The 13,319-nt window shown below is 37.2% G+C and overlaps 1 protein-coding gene across 5 annotated transcripts in view; it reads right to left on the reverse strand.

Moving 5' to 3' along the window:
• PACRG (parkin coregulated) overlaps window positions 1-13,319 on the reverse strand; it is a 593,702-nt gene that overhangs the window by 246,574 nt on the left and 333,809 nt on the right. The window lies entirely within an intron of this gene.

Raw genomic sequence — 13,319 nt, forward strand, 5'->3', positions numbered from 1 at the left:
AGAAGCGGCGTTACAGAACAATTCATATTGGAGCTGGGCTTCGAAGGTCACTTAATGTTTAGGCATCTGGGGATGTGAGAATGGCATTCTGAAAAATGAGCAAAGACACAGAATTAGAAAAGTGCAAGGCAAGTTCTACCACACAGTCGGTTTGGCTAGAGCGCAGGGTGTATGAAGGGAAATAGTAAGAAATAAAGTCAAAAACATAATTTTCAGCCAGATAGTGGGAATCCTTGAAAGTCATGCCAAAGAATTTCAAGTAGGCCAACTATGGAGGGGAGTCTGCCCTTGAAATTTGGAAGTGCACCTGATAAGGTTTGTGAGTTGAAAGCTTTTTCCCTAAGAGCTAAGGTGTGTGGCCTGGGGCAGCAGAAAGCAGGTAAACTGACTTGGAGAGAGAGTTCTGGGCTGGAAGAGCAGGTAGAAAATTGGAAGAGGGGATCTTGGATGGGAGGGCCTTGCAGAGGGTGTAAGCAGGTAAGCTCTGCCTTAGCTGACCTCTAAGAATTACACACATGGGGAGATTCCCAGTCGTCCCAGATGGTGAGCAAAAGCTGGAAGATGAAAAAACTGAAAATGAAAGAACTTCAGCTGTTGTCCACCACAGGGGAGACAAGGTTTGCAGTCTGTGTCCGATTAATTTTCTGCCAGAATTAGAATCAACACTCTTCAGAGGAACATAACAGAATCCAGGGGCTCTAAAATGTATTCATAATGCCCTTACAGGATTGCACATTGTGGATGTGCAATTAAGGTTGGGTGGGCCCTAGACTATGTCTGGCCAATGAATAGTGAGTAGAAGTGATATGTGCCCCTTCCAGGGTGGACCTTCTGAGCTCTTGTTTCCTGTGGTACTGAACCAGTAACAACTATCCGGCTGGGTCCCTAAGCAATGACAATGAACAGAACTTTGCTGCTAACCTGCAACAGACAGGTTGCACAGGTTAGAAATCTATATTTTTAATGTTTTAAGTAATTTATTGTTTTAAGTCCCTAAGACTTTTGGGATTGGTTGTTATTGAAGTGTAACCTAGTTTATTCTGATTGATAAAATTCCCTGTATCAGATTAAGGGAATTCCTTTCTATTCTCAGTTTGTTTTAAAAACATGAATGAATGTTAAATGTTATCAAATGTTTTTTCACCATTTATTAATCATTTTTTAATTCATTAATGTTTTCAGTTCGCTTGATTGATTTTTCTAGTGTTAAGCCAGTCTTATACTCCTGAAATAAAACCAATTTTGTCATGAGGTATTATCATTTTTTATATATTGATGGATTCTATTTGTTAGTTATATTGTTTAACAAATTTTCATTGATGTTCATGAGTGAGATTGTCCTGGAAGTTTCCTTTCTTATAATATCCATGAATATTGGTATCAAGGTTATGCTAGCTTTATGAAATGAGTTGAAGTAGTGTGTATTCTCCAGTTTTATTGTCTGGAAAAATTTGTACAAAATGATAATTATTTTTTTCTGTAGCCATTTGGTACAACTAACCAGTGAAGAAGCTATGAGAGCCTTGAGTTATTGTTGTGTGGGGGATTTTAATTACTGACTTAATTTCTTCATTTGTTATATTAGTGTTTGTATTTTAACTTATTTTCTATTTTTCGGTGTCAGTTTTGGTAAGTTATATTTTCCACCTTGATCATTTCATGAAAAATTCAAAGTTTTAGGGATGAGTTGTTCTTAATATCCTATCATGATGTTTTCAATGTCTGTAGGATTTGTGTGACATTTCCTTTTGTAATTTCTGATATTGGTTATTTCTGTCTTCTCTCATTTTAAATTTATTTATATATATACTTTTTGAGACAGGGTCTCACTCTGTGACCCAGGTTGGAGTGCAGTGCCCAATCATAGCTCACTGTAACATTGAACTCCTGGGCTCATGCGATCCTCCCACTTCAGCCTCCCACTGTAGTAGCTGGGACTACAGGCAGCATCACCACATCTGGCTAATTCATTTTTTTATTCTAAGTTTGCCAAATATTTATCAATGTTATTAGTAATTTCAAGGAACCAACCAACATTTGGTTTTTGGTTCCTTTAATCATATGGTTGTTTTCTGTATGTATTTTAATTTATTTTTGATTTTATTTTTTGTAGATACATAGTAGGTGCATATATTTATGGGTTACAATATGTACTTTGCTACAGACCTGCAATGTGTAATAATCACATCAGGGTAAATGAGGTATTCATCACTTCTGGCATTTATTCTTTGCGTTACTAATAATCCAATTATGCTCTTTTAGTTATTTAGAAATGAATGATTAAATCGTTTTCAACTATAGTCACCCTGTTTTGCTAGCAAATACTAGGCCGTACTATTTCTAACCATTCTTTGTACCTTCTAACCATCCCCACTTACTCCCCTCGCATCTGGTAACCATCCTTTTACTCTCTATCTCCATGAGTTAAATTGTTTTAATTTTAAGCACCCCAAAATAAGTAAGAACATGTGAAGTTTGTCTTTTTGCACCTGGCTTATTTAACTTTACATAATGACCTCCAGTTCCATCTATGTTGTTGCAAATGACAGGATCTCATTCTTTTTTATGACTAAGTAGCACTCCATTGTGTATATGCACCATATTTTTCTTACCCATTCATCTGTTGATGGACACATAGGTTGCTTCCAAGTCCTCGTTATTGTGAATAGTGCTGCAATAAACATGGGAGTGCAGATATTTCTTTGATATACTGATTTCCTTTCTTTTGAGTATATACCTAGGAGCAGGCTTGCTGGATTGCATGGTAGCTCTCTTCTAGTTTTTTTGAGGAACCTCCAAATTGTCTTCCATAGTGGTTGTACTAACATACATTCTCACCAACAGCATATGAGGGTTGCCTTTACCTCACCAACATTTTTATTGCCCCTGTTTTGGATAAAAGCCATTTCAACTGCGATAAGATATCTCATTGTAGTTTTGATTTGCATTTATCTAATGATCAGTTATGTCGAGCACCTTTTCATATGCCTATTCGCCATTTGTATGTCTTCTCTTGAGAAATGACTAGTCAGATCTTTTGCTTATTTTAAAATTGGATTATTAGATTTTTTTCGTATACAGTTGTTTGAGCTCCTTATATATTCTAGCTGTTAATCCCTTGTCAGATGGATAGTGTGCAATTATTTTCTCCCATTCTGTGGGATGTCTCTTCACTTTGTTGATTGTTTCCTTTGCTATGCAAAAGGTTTATCACTTGATGCGATCCCATTTGTCCATTTTTGCTTTGGTTGCCTGTGCTTGTAGGGTATTGTTCAAGAAATTTTTGCCCAGACCAATGTTCTGGAGATTTTCCCCAATGTTTTCTTGTAGTAGTTTCATAGTTTGAGGTCTTAGATTTAAGTTTTTAATCTATTTTGATTTGATTTTTGTATATGGTGAGAAATGGGGGTCTAGTTTCACTCTTGTGTATATGGATATTCAGGTTTTCCAGCATCATTTATTGAAGAGATTTTCTTCTCCTAGTGTATGTTCTTGGCACCTTTGTAAAAAATAAGTTCACTGTAGATGTATGGACTTATTTCTGGCTTCTCTCTTCTCTATTCTATTCCACTGGTCTGTGCTTCTGTTTTTTATGACATACAGCATGCTGTATGGTTACTGTAGTACAATTTGAAGTCAGATAATGTGATTCCTCCCGCTTTATTCTTTTTGCTTAGGATAGCTTTGGCAGTTCTGCGTCTTTTGTGGTTCCATATAAAATTTAAAATTTTTTTCTATTTCCATGAAGAATGTCATCGGCATTTTTATAGAGATTGCATTGAATCTGTAGATTGCTTTGGCTAGTATGGACATTTTAACAACATCGATTTTTCCAATTCATGAACATAAAATATCTTTCCATTTTTTGGTGTCCTCTTCAATTTCTTGCATCAATGTTTTTAGTTTTCATTGTAGAGATCTTTCACTTCTTTGGTTAAGTTAATTCTTAGGTACTTAGTTTTATCTGTGGCTATTGTAAATGGGACTTCTTTGTAAAATTTTTCAGTTTGTTCACTGTTGGCATATAGAAATGCTAATGATTTTTGTTTGTTGATTTCGTATCCTGCTACTTTGCTGAATTTGTTTATTAGGTCTAGTAGTTTTTTGGTGGAGTCTAGGTTTTTCAAAATATAAGATGATATCATCTGCAAACAAGGATAATTTGACTTCTTCTTTTCCCATTTGGATCCCCTTTATCTCTTTCTCTTGTCTGATTGCCCTAGTTAAGACTTCCAGTACTACATTAAATAACAGGGGTGAAAGTGGGTACTCTGTCTTGTTTCTGATCTTAGGAGGAAAGGCTTTCAGTTTTTCTCTGTTCAGTGTGATACTAGCTGTGAGTCTGTCATACATGGCTTTTATTATGTTGAGGTATATTCCTTTGATAGCCAGTTTTCTGAGGGGTTTGCATCATGAGGGATGTTAAACATTTGTTTTTATTTTTCAGCACAAATTGAAAGGATCGTATGCTTTTTGTCCTTCATTCATATGTTGATGATGTTGACATGTTGCATAACATTGATTGCTTTGCATATATTGTAACATCCTTGCATCCCTGGGATAAATCTCACTTGGTCATTTGGAATGATCTTTTTAATGTGTTGTTGAATTCAGTTAGCTAGTATTTTGTTGAGGATTTTCCATCAATATTTGTTAGTGATATTAGCCTGGATTTTCTTTCTTTCTTTTTTTTTTTTAGTGTGTCTTTGTCTGGTTTTGGTATCAGGATAATACTGGCCTTGTAGAATGAGCTTGGAAGTATTCTCTTCTCCTCTATCTTTTTGGGAATAGTTTGAATAGGATTGGTATTAGTTCTTCTTTAAATGTCTAGTAGAATTCAAGAGTGAAGCCATTGAATCCTGGGATTTTCTTTGCTGGGAGACTTTTTATTATGCTTTGTCTGTGTTACTTGTTATTGGTCTATTTGGGTTTTGGATTTCTTTATGGCTCAACCTAGGTAGGTTTTTATGTGTTTACGAATTTATCAATTTCTTCTAGGTTTTCCAATTTATTGGCATATAGTTGCTTATAGTACCCACTAATGATCCTTTCGAATTTCAGAGGTATCAGTTGTAATGTTTCCTTTTTTATCTCTGATTTTATTTATTTGGGTCTTTCTTTTTTTCTAACTTAGATCTGGTCTTTATTATTTCTTTTCTCCTATTAATTTTGGGTTTGGTTTACTCTTACTTTTCTAGTTCTTTAAGATGCATTGTCAGGTTATTTAATTGAAGCTTTTCTTCTTTGATGTAGCCACTTACAGCTATACATTTCCCTCTTAGTCATGTTTTTGCTGTATCTCATAGGTTCTGGTATGTTGTGTATCCATTATCATTTGTTTCAAGAAAATGTTCAATTTCCTTCTTAATTTCTTTAGTGATCCATAGGTCATTCAGGAGCATATTGTTTAATTTCCATGCATTTGTATAATTTCCAAAGTTCCTCTTATTGATTTCTAGTTTTAGTCCATTGTAGTTCAAGAAGATGCTTGATATTATTTGAATTTTTTTGAATGTTTTAAGAGTTGTTTTGTGACCTAACATATGGTCTATCCTTGAGAATGATTCATATGCTGAGGAAAAGAATGTATACTCTGAAGCCATTGGATGAAATGCTCCATAAATATCTACTAGATTCAGTTGGTCTATAGTGCAGATTAAGTCAATGTTTCTTTGTTGATTTTCTGTCTGGAAGATCTGTCCAATGCAGAAAGTGGGGTGTTGAAGTGTCCATATTGTACTGTAGTCTGTCTCTCTCTTTAGCTCTAATAATATTTGCTTTACATATCTGGGTGCTGCAGTGTTGGATGTTTAAATATTTACAATTGTTATATCCTCTTGCTGAATTGACCCCTTTATCATTATATAGTTACCTTCTTTGTCTCTTCTCACAGTTTATAACTTGAAATCTATTTTGTCCGATATAGGTATAGCACCTTCTGCTCTTTTATGGTTTCCATTGGCATGGAATACCTTTTTCTGTTTCTTTATTTTCAGTCTACGTGTGTCTTCATAGGTGAAGTGTGTTTTCTGTAGGCAACAGATCATTGGGTCTTGTGGGGTTTTTTTGTTTGTTTGTTTGTTTTTTAATCCATCCAGCCACTCTGTGTCTTTTTTTTTTTTTCCTGAGATGGAGTCTTCGCTCTGTTGCCCAGGCTAGAATGCAGTGGCATGATTTCGGCTCATTGCAAGCTCTACCTCCTGAGTTCATGCCATTTTCCTGCCTCAGCCTCCCAAGTAGCTGGGACAACAGGCACCCACGACCACGCCTGGCTAATTTTTTTGTTGAAGTACTCCCTCTATCATTTCTTGTAGTACAGGTCTGGTGTTGATGAAATCCCTCAGCTTCTGTTTTTCAGGGAAAGTCTTTATTTCTCACTCATGTTTGAAGGATAATTTTGCTAGATATATTCCAGGTTAAAAGTTTTTTCCTTCAACACTGTAAGTATGTCATGGCTTGTAAGATTTTTACTGAATAATCTACCGCCAGATGTATTAGGGCTCCATTGAATGTTATTTGTTTATTTTCTCTTGCTGCTTTTAGGATCCTTTCTTTATCCTTAACCTTTGGGAGTTTAATTATTAAATGTCTTGAGGTAGTCTTCTTTGGCTTAAATCTGATTGGTGTTTTATAACCTTCTTGTACTTGGATATTAATATCTTTCTCTAGATTTGGGGAGTTCTCCGTTATTATCCCTTTGCATAAACTTTCTACCCCATCTCTTTCTCTACCTTCTTTTTAAGGCCAATAACTCTTAGATTTTCTCCTTTGGGGCTATTTTCTAGATCCTGTAAGTGTGCTTCATTATTTTACATTCTCTTTTCTTTCGTCTCTTCTGACTATGTATTTTCCAGTATCTTGTCTTCAAGTTCACCAATTCTTTCTTCAACATGATCAATTCTGATATTAAAAGATTCTGATGCATTCTTCAGTATGTCATTGCATTTTTCAACTCCAAAATTTCTGCTTGGTTCTTTTTATTTTGATCTCTTTGTTAAATTTATCTAATAGAATCCTAAATTTCTTCTCCGTGTCATCTTGAATATCTTTGAATTTCCTCAACACAGCTATTTTGAATTCCTTGTCTGAAAAATCAGATATCTATATTTGTGCAGGATTGTTACCTGGTATCTAACCTAGGGTTTTTGTTTTTTGTTTTTTGTTTTTTTTTTTGGTGAGGTCATGTTTTCCTGGATGGTCTTGATCCTTGATGTGTGGGCATTGAAAAGTTAGGTATTGTGGTCTTCACAGTCTGGGCTTATTTGTACCTATCCTGCTTTGGAAGGCTTTTCAGATATTTGAAAAGACTTGGGTATTGTTGTCTAAGCTGTATCTGCATTGGGGGCACTGCAAGCCCAGTAATGCTGAGATTCTTGCAGACTCATAGAGGTACTGCCTTGTTGGTCAATTAGTGAGTCTGATTCCAGGCTATGCTCTTAGCCAGTATATTACCTGTTGATCTATAAGCAGGAAAAAGAAAGTCTGAAATGCTAGCAAAGGGAAAATTTACTTTTACTGAATAAGTCAAAAAAATAGTAAGTCAGGAAGCCAAAAAGAGACTGCTAGATACCCCCCACCCCAAACAAAGAAAAGCCCTACAAATCTATAATAAATATTCACAGACAGATAAGAGAATAAACATAAAAGAATCAAATAGTATAAAAAAGGAACTATCAGAGGAAAGGAAAGTTAAAATAACTAAAGTGAAATATTCACAATTTTGGAAGATAGAGTCAAGGACATTTCCCAGGAAATAGAACTAAGAGACAGAGTAGGAAAATACGAACAGAAAGACAAAGAACTAAGAGAATCCACTGGGAAGCATTATAGATGACTGGCTGGAATTACATCAGAAAACCAAGAGAAGTCAGAGAGAAGATACTATTAAAGAAGTAACACATAAAAAGTTTTTAGTGCAGAAAGACATAGGTCTCTAAATTGAAATTTCCTAGGAAAATTGATAAAAAAAACCACAAAGTATATCCAAATAAAATTTCATATCACCAGAGATAAAGATTCAAAAATGTTCAGAGATTGGAGACCAATAGATCACAGGCAAATGACTAAAAATTCAGATGCATCAGGATTTTCAAAGCAACACAAGACTCTGGAGGCGATGGAGACATGACCTCCCTGTTTTGAATGAAAAGTGTTTTCAACAAAGCAAACTCATAATCAAGTTTGATGATAGAATTTTCAGATATGCAAGAACTAAAAAATATACCTTTCATATGCTTCCAGGAAATTACTAGAAGATGTGCACTGTAACAATGATGAGGAAAACAAGACAAAGAGCTAAGGAAAGAGGTTGAACTTAAAAGAGGAGTAACAGGAAGTGTCAGGCCAAGATAACATGTGGTCCAGACTGAAGCAGATGGATGGATGGAGGGTGGAGGAGTGAATGTCTCCAGAAAGGGAAATAAAATTAATTTCCGATGAAATCAGATAAATCTGGGTTATTTAATGTTCTGCACATTTGGAAAATAATATTCTTTTGATAGACTTTGTAATACTTGAAGAAAATTAGGAAGTATATAAAAATCAAGCATGCAAAATGAGAGGCAATTATCAATGCTGAGAAAAACAAGTTGTATAAGAAAAGTAATCATAGCAGATGTGGGACTTGCAGTGAACAGTATTTATGTGATCATAAATTAGGGGGGAAGAAGGTATGTTTGTGGAGGGGAGTTAAATTCTAATCAATGTGAGGTGACTGGCAGTCCCTGCTAAAACCAGTCTTTCAAAGGAGTTTCCAAATCAAGACTTTTCCCTGTGACTAGTGAATTATTTCTCCCAATCCTTTGTGGAAACAACAGATTATTTGGTTTTCCTTTTGTCCTCTTGTTGTATTTTTATTATTTTTAAAGTTACCTTGGCTGTCTTTAAAAAAAGATTGCCTTACTGAAAGTGTTTTTTCTTTCACTTATACCTCGTATGACATACCATCTATTTTAATCCATTAACGGTTACACTTAAGGCCTAAAATCTTGAAGTTGTGTTTCTCTAATCATGCACATTATGAACAATGCAGCATCTCCTGATCCCACATACAAGGGAGAAAATTATCATTCATCTCTTCCCCTCCCACCCATGTCCCACACCTGGCTCTCGTGTCCAGGACTCTTTGGTAGGGCCTGGGGCATCCAAGCATCCCCTGTGCCCTGGCAGGCCTTGCCTCAGCCCGGTGCATCAGCATCGACCATGGGCTCGTTAGAAATGCAGCATCTCAGGTCCGTTCGCATCTACTGATCTGGAGCCTACATTTTACAAGGTCCGCAGATGCACACTGAAGGCTTGGAAGCAGTGCTTTAGATGGCAGGCTGTTCACTTGGGGTTGGTAAAGACACTAGATCTTAAAGTCAAAGGTCAGGCAGTGGAGGAAGGACAGGCCTTTTTAGCTCTCAGTCAAGAAGTCTACCTTCCTTCCAGGGGTGAAAACGTTGAGTAGCAGCAGCTGATTCTTTCTCAAATGTGATGTCATAGTTTGCAGTACACAGAGGGCCATGACTATTAAATTTTTATTGTGAATATTTTAATCATTACAAATTGATCCTCTTTATACACTTGAAAACTCTTTACATTGAATTTTACTTTTCTAAAATTAAAATCACTACTGCTCTCTTTTTTATTTATTCCAATATATCTTTGAACATATTTAAGTATTATTTTGTGTTTTAGAGCGTTTACGTACACATTTTGTTTTTTCAGTTTTAAAGATAATTTTCATAGCTAATCTATTATTGGATGTTACATTCTTCATCCTATTTTGTGCTTTTGGTTCTTAGCCTTTCCTTGCTGTCTACTCAGCTTTTGTCCTTTTGATAGACAGACTCTGTTTAACTACCTCTATCTTCTGCATTGACTTTGAAGGTTTAGACTCCAGTTTTCCTGGAATTTTAAAGAGTCATTACTGCAAAATTATGATTCAACACTTCATGTGGCTTTGAAACTCTTTTCCATCCACTATTTAGACATAACTCTAAGTTTAGAGCTGACTGCTTTTCACACTACACTGTCCTCACTTGGGGACTCTCACTGTACTTTACTTGCTGTGAGCTGGAGCACATCCCCAGTCACCTTCTGGATGAAGGACAGAGGGGTACTGCAGTCACTGCATCCATAGTGTTTTTATTCACATGACTGGGGTAAAATCATGCCCAAGATGTTTCTCTCCCAATTCTCTAAAAAGTGCTCTGTTGTCTGGAATTTACTCTTGCAAAAAATCTTAGCCTCAGTTAGTATTATTTCTTGGTGTACAGCTTTTTCCCCTTTCCAGACATTTGAAGGATTTTTCTTTACGTTATAATTCAAACTTTTTGGCAAATTGTGCGTCCACCTGAGTCTGTTTTCATTGATGCTCTTTAGATTGCCGCGAGTATTTTCTACCCGCATAATGAGAGATAATTTTCCCTCCCAGAACATCCTTTGAATCACCTCTGCCATTATGGTTGCTGTTGCTGTTGCTCTGATAGTTCCTCTTGGGAACACATAACTTTTAACTCTTTTGCGTCCTATGTCCTCCAATTTAATATCTTTTCTGGCCTTATTTTTATACACTTGTCTTTTCTGAGAGAGCTCCTTGAGGTTGCATTTATAATTGATCTTGTGCAGTTGATTATTCTCTATACTTCTATGGAGATTTTAGTTCGACTACAGCATTTTCAGTTTGCCTTGTCCTGTTCAAAATGGACTTCTATTTATTTGAGTCTAATCTCCTCTTCTGGATTTCTGCTTCTGTTTCTCAGAGGCCACGTCTTCCTGAATCCTGAGGATGTCGAACAAGTTTCTACAAGTTTCTTCTGGTTCTTATGCCAAATGCTGTTGAGGTATTCTTTTCCTCTGATTGTGCATGATACTTGCTTCCCTGTGTGTAGAGATTTTTCCCATGGCCCCCTGGGGCTGCAGTGTTGATAATGTTCTCGCTTTTATTGAGGAGAGAGATTCTCAGACAGAGTTTGCCGGTTGCTCTTGGCCCCTCTCTGCCCTCTTGACCGCTATTTTGGAAGAATCCCCTTCTGAATTTCATATGTGGAGATTCCAGACACTGCCTCCTGGTATTGCTCTGACAGATTGAGAAGGATTTATCTTTTCCTTACTGGATGGGGTAAATGTGAATCTGCAATCCCCGATCCAGACAAGTAAGAGGGCTGCTGTTTTCTCATCCTCCCCTACAAGGTTTTGCTGCTGCTCCCAGCAATCAATGCTCCATCATCAACCCTGAGTACTTTATGTCAGTATGATTTTGGAGTTTCTGACCCCAACTAACTCAAGATGGAAATCAGAAAGGTGGGAGGGACAAGGGAGCAGCAGTAGTTGTAGCAGAAAACAACATCAGTGAAACAGGTATCCGAGACCCACCGTGTGGGTTATTCCAGAACTTGGGGGTTTGAACCAAGCAGCAGTAGGAGAAAAAAATGGTGAATTCTTGTTTGTTATCATATTAGAAAGCCCAGAGCCACTATATGTGTCAGTTTCTCATTTCAGTATTATCAGCCTTCTAATTTGTTGAAATCAACCCAGGTTCCAGAAATACAAGGGCAGCGAATCCTAGCTCACTGCTTCACAGTGAGTTTATACATTTGCTTTGTTTTCATAGATATTAGTTAGAATTAAAAAACAAAAACAAAAACAAAAAAAAACTTCTACTCTGCTTGCTGGTAATGGTGAGGTTAATTTTTGCCCCTGGGTAGAGTCAAAATTCTACTGGGTATGGTGTGAAGATAAAATACACAGAGATGTTTTATGTTATGTCAGTTATGTACATCAGCCCATTTCTAGATCAACTAGCCTGCTTCTGGAATTCCCCCTGAAAGATTTTCTTTATGCACATATTATTTTTCACACTGTGCTGGAACTGTGCATGATCTTACATAAGAAATCAGCGTTTCTTCCTGAGAAAAGTCTGGCTTTTAGTGACATAAACAGATTGAGAAGGAAGGAGCAGTTAGACTCAGGATCGGTATCGAGTAGCAGAAGTGCTGAAAGCCACACAGTGGCATCAACCAAGATAAAACTGTCATCGCTTCCGGAACCCTAAATCATCAAATTCATATCTAGTTAATTTTCCCTGACAAATCATGTTTACTGAGCTCTTGATAACGTTTTCACTTATCAGCAGATGACCTCTAACATGTGTGTACTGTAAATTTAGTCACCTCACTCCTCTCTTAACTCATTTATGTATCTTCAAAATACAGATCAAAGAGAGTTGAAAATCACTTCACCTTGGCCTGCAAAACTCCAGTGTGGTATGCTTTAATTGCAGACAGCATAATCAAAATATTACTCAGCAATTCCTTTTCTGCCTGTCAGTGTCTTCCAGTGGGCTCTGAGGGAGAGACCCCGAGAAGGCAGTGATCCCAACATGAAGCATTGATTAAATAAAGAAAAAAAAAAAAAGAAGATATGTCTGAATATTGCTGCTATTCTGCCAGAGGAAAAGAACACACAGTTCCTGTGGAGAATATTCTGGGCCTTTCTTGTTTATCAGAGAAAACTACATACCATCCTTTAGAAATGTAGCAGTTCAAGTGGAATTTAATGTACTCAAAAATGTGACCCATCTGAGAGAAGAAACTACTTTTGGAAAAGGTTTTTAATGTGGCTCAGGACACTACACCCTCCCTGACAGCCTTTAAAGAGCCTCCCTTCCTGAAGCTGTGGATGAGGGAAGCAAGCTGATATTTAATAAGTTCCTTTTCAGGGTCTCTTTTCTCTCCGTGTTACTTTCACATCAGGTAGCACCGTCCTTTGGTTTGGTTTCACTCTGTCTGTCTTGGTGGAAATGTGGTGTGGTCAGTTACAGATCTCTATGGAGACCTCAAAGATCTGAGGGAGAATTTCAGAGTTGATTGATGCAAGCAGTAAGAGCAGAACTGTGGAAAGCTAGCATTTTGATCACGATACATTCGAATGAATGGCAGGTGACCATGGATAAGATTAAATAATCCAGACTCTGGGAGATGACCCTACGTTGAGCTAGTTTGTTCTTGTTCTGATGAAACCACGTGGGAAGAGCTCACCTGAGCCGGTGGGGGTGGGGTTCCCCAACCTAGAAGACTAGCTAAGCGTCCTGTCAATCATTTTGGGAAGCTGTCCATCCTGGAGTGGAAGATGAGGTGGAACTTGGGGTGGGGGGAGCAGGGGCCCCTCATCTCTCGAAGCCATGGGCAGTTGGGCCTGGATCCAGGGGGTAAAAGTGCCTGGAGCAGCTCTGACTGAGAAAAAGGTAGGGTCTCCCTCACCTGCAGAATGAGTGTTCAGAGGAGGCACTTATTGTCTGCTTTTAATTAGTGGTAGCAATAGCAGCAGTAGCAATG

The sequence above is a fragment of the Macaca fascicularis genome, chromosome 4, assembly GCF_037993035.2.
Source record: "Macaca fascicularis isolate 582-1 chromosome 4, T2T-MFA8v1.1".
Lineage (NCBI taxonomy): Eukaryota > Metazoa > Chordata > Mammalia > Primates > Cercopithecidae > Macaca > Macaca fascicularis.